We start from the raw sequence: 4,190 nt of genomic DNA, 5'->3' as shown, positions 1-4,190 counted from the left end.
AATCAAGCTACCCATCTCAAGTCTCATGAGCTGAGGACGGCAAAGTCCCTGTGGGCTTAGGACAGTCAAAGAAACCCCTGGGCTGCATGCTAAGCCCCTTTTCGGCTTCACTTTCCGAATCCTGCCCTAGCTTGCGATTAGTTTTTTTCTCACTTCTTGCCCCCATCTCCCACCTTGCCTCATGGTCTCCCCTCCTCTGCGCACCTGACAGTTTGCCTGCCCTTCCACTGCCTGTCTCCAGACTTTCCAAGGAGAAAAGGCAAAGCACTAAAGCGGGCCGGGCAACGGGTCAAGTTCCGCTTTTGGCGACTAGCAGGGAGGTAGCGTGGCCGAGCGGTCTAAGGCGCTGGATTAAGGCTCCAGTCTCTTCGGAGGCGTGGGTTCAAATCCCACCGCTGCCACTTTTCCTGGCCTTGCATTTTAAAGAAGAACGTAACGTTGACCTCTTCCTTCATTAGTGCCACCTCTGTCGCAATGAGCAAGCGGATGGTATGCCACACCCTGCAGGAAAAAGGTTTCGCTTCTGACGTCTTGCTTTTCTGGACATCCAGTCTCAAGTTTCCCATCTGGAACGGCGCTCCCTGCTGCTTTGTGAAGGCTTGCTGCAAGAGCCTTCGAAACCCAGGAGCTCTTGCGTTGAGCTGTGACGCGTCCTGGGAAGACCTCCCGTTGCAGCGGAATGAGCCCCACTTCCAGGGCGTGCTGGTAGCAAATTTCCCACAGCCCACAGGGAGCAAACGATCCCAGGTGTGATGTATCACCAGGAGAGGCTGAGATGAGAGTAAGGGTTCACGCGTGTGCCCGGACCGAGGTTAATGATGGGATTAGAGCTAGGGTTAGATGCAGGGAAAGAGTGAGAGTTATAATTAGGGATAAAGCTAACAGGTGATCATTACTCGTCATGTAACATGATACAAAGGGTCAGAAGAGGAACTGATTCAGGGTTACAATTTGGACTTCGCAGACAACAGGAGCACTAAATGGTGCTGAGGGGGACTCAATAAAGTGGACTGGCCGCCTAATGTAAGCAATTGTGCACAAATATTGTACGATGACTAGCGTTGCCGGTGCTTTTTTCTTAAAGAGTCAGTTCTTGGCACCCATTCCCTACTTGACTCAGCCTAATCTTCAAGAATATTTGTCAAGAACTAAAAAAAATCCAGAAAAGGTTTAACCTCCCCGTCGGGGAATTGAACCCCGGTCTCCCGCGTGACAGGCGGGGATACTGACCACTATACTAACGAGGAGACGTGAGGGCATGAAATGAACAGCTGCTGATGTCTGCACAGCATCCAGCGACCACCTAGCTGGCCTAGGGGGTCTCATTTTCCCCCGTCAAACGGCTTGCCCGATCTAAGGCTAATTTCTTTCTTTTTATCGGCACCAGGCTTAAAACTCAGTTTAAGGCGATAGTTCCGGGCTATGTTTGACTCCAGAGTTGAATCTGTCATCCCGCATTTCCTCAGCAAATCAAGCTACCCATCTCAAGTCTCATGAGCTGAGGACGGCAAAGTCCCTGTGGGCTTAGGACAGTCAAAGAAACCCCTGGGCTGCATGCTAAGCCCCTTTTCGGCTTCACTTTCCGAATCCTGCCCTAGCTTGCGATTAGTTTTTTTCTCACTTCTTGCCCCCATCTCCCACCTTGCCTCATGGTCTCCCCTCCTCTGCGCACCTGACAGTTTGCCTGCCCTTCCACTGCCTGTCTCCAGACTTTCCAAGGAGAAAAGGCAAAGCACTAAAGCGGGCCGGGCAACGGGTCAAGTTCCGCTTTCGGCGACTAGCAGGGAGGTAGCGTGGCCGAGCGGTCTAAGGCGCTGGATTAAGGCTCCAGTCTCTTTGGAGGCGTGGGTTCAAATCCCACCGCTGCCACTTTTCCTGGCCTTGCATTTTAAAGAAGAACGTAACGTTGACCTCTTCCTTCATTAGTGCCACCTCTGTCGCAATGAGCAAGCGGATGGTATGCCACACCCTGCAGGAAAAAGGTTTCGCTTCTGACGTCTTGCTTTTCTGGACATCCAGTCTCAAGTTTCCCATCTGGAACGGCGCTCCCTGCTGCTTTGTGAAGGCTTGCTGCAAGAGCCTTCGAAACCCAGGAGCTCTTGCGTTGAGCTGTGACGCGTCCTGGGAAGACCTCCCGTTGCAGCGGAATGAGCCCCACTTCCAGGGCGTGCTGGTAGCAAATTTCCCACAGCCCACAGGGAGCAAACGATCCCAGGTGTGATGTATCACCAGGAGAGGCTGAGATGAGAGTAAGGGTTCACGCGTGTGCCCGGACCGAGGTTAATGATGGGATTAGAGCTAGGGTTAGATGCAGGGAAAGAGTGAGAGTTATAATTAGGGATAAAGCTAACAGGTGATCATTACTCGTCATGTAACATGATACAAAGGGTCAGAAGAGGAACTGATTCAGGGTTACAATTTGGACTTCGCAGACAACAGGAGCACTAAATGGTGCTGAGGGGGACTCAATAAAGTGGACCGGCCGCCTAATGTAAGCAATTGTGCACAAATATTGTACGATGACTAGCGTTGCCGGTGCTTTTTTCTTAAAGAGTCAGTTCTTGGCACCCATTCCCTACTTGACTCAGCCTAATCTTCAAGAATATTTGTCAAGAACTAAAAAAAATCCAGAAAAGGTTTAACCTCCCCGTCGGGGAATTGAACCCCGGTCTCCCGCGTGACAGGCGGGGATACTGACCACTATACTAACGAGGAGACGTGAGGGCATGAAATGAACAGCTGCTGATGTCTGCACAGCATCCAGCGACCACCTAGCTGGCCTAGGGGGTCTCATTTTCCCCCGTCAAACGGCTTGCCCGATCTAAGGCTAATTTCTTTCTTTTTATCGGCACCAGGCTTAAAACTCAGTTTAAGGCGATAGTTCCGGGCTATGTTTGACTCCAGAGTTGAATCTGTCATCCCGCATTTCCTCAGCAAATCAAGCTACCCATCTCAAGTCTCATGAGCTGAGGACGGCAAAGTCCCTGTGGGCTTAGGACAGTCAAAGAAACCCCTGGGCTGCATGCTAAGCCCCTTTTCGGCTTCACTTTCCGAATCCTGCCCTAGCTTGCGATTAGTTTTTTTCTCACTTCTTGCCCCCATCTCCCACCTTGCCTCATGGTCTCCCCTCCTCTGCGCACCTGACAGTTTGCCTGCCCTTCCACTGCCTGTCTCCAGACTTTCCAAGGAGAAAAGGCAAAGCACTAAAGCGGGCCGGGCAACGGGTCAAGTTCCGCTTTCGGCGACTAGCAGGGAGGTAGCGTGGCCGAGCGGTCTAAGGCGCTGGATTAAGGCTCCAGTCTCTTCGGAGGCGTGGGTTCAAATCCCACCGCTGCCACTTTTCCTGGCCTTGCATTTTAAAGAAGAACGTAACGTTGACCTCTTCCTTCATTAGTGCCACCTCTGTCGCAATGAGCAAGCGGATGGTATGCCACACCCTGCAGGAAAAAGGTTTCGCTTCTGACGTCTTGCTTTTCTGGACATCCAGTCTCAAGTTTCCCATCTGGAACGGCGCTCCCTGCTGCTTTGTGAAGGCTTGCTGCAAGAGCCTTCGAAACCCAGGAGCTCTTGCGTTGAGCTGTGACGCGTCCTGGGAAGACCTCCCGTTGCAGCGGAATGAGCCCCACTTCCAGGGCGTGCTGGTAGCAAATTTCCCACAGCCCACAGGGAGCAAACGATCCCAGGTGTGATGTATCACCAGGAGAGGCTGAGATGAGAGTAAGGGTTCACGCGTGTGCCCGGACCGAGGTTAATGATGGGATTAGAGCTAGGGTTAGATGCAGGGAAAGAGTGAGAGTTATAATTAGGGATAAAGCTAACAGGTGATCATTACTCGTCATGTAACATGATACAAAGGGTCAGAAGAGGAACTGATTCAGGGTTACAATTTGGACTTCGCAGACAACAGGAGCACTAAATGGTGCTGAGGGGGACTCAATAAAGTGGACCGGCCGCCTAATGTAAGCAATTGTGCACAAATATTGTACGATGACTAGCGTTGCCGGTGCTTTTTTCTTAAAGAGTCAGTTCTTGGCACCCATTCCCTACTTGACTCAGCCTAATCTTCAAGAATATTTGTCAAGAACTAAAAAAAATCCAGAAAAGGTTTAACCTCCCCGTCGGGGAATTGAACCCCGGTCTCCCGCGTGACAGGCGGGGATACTGACCACTATACTAACGAGGAGACGTGA

The 4,190-nt window shown here is 51.4% G+C and overlaps 1 non-coding gene across 1 annotated transcript; it reads left to right on the top strand.

Moving 5' to 3' along the window:
- The first annotated feature begins 1,787 nt into the window (after nt 1-1,787).
- On the top strand, nt 1,788-1,869 carry TRNAL-AAG (transfer RNA leucine (anticodon AAG)). The gene has a single exon. It is a non-coding gene; the product is annotated as a tRNA-Leu (tRNA).
- The last annotated feature ends 2,321 nt before the right edge of the window (nt 1,870-4,190 follow it).

Source organism: Ambystoma mexicanum, chromosome 1p, assembly GCF_040938575.1.
Source record: "Ambystoma mexicanum isolate Mex_15411 chromosome 1p, UKY_AmexF1_1, whole genome shotgun sequence".
In the NCBI taxonomy this organism is placed as follows: Eukaryota; Metazoa; Chordata; class Amphibia; order Caudata; family Ambystomatidae; genus Ambystoma; species Ambystoma mexicanum.
This window is presented reverse-complemented; position numbering and strand designations above follow the sequence as displayed.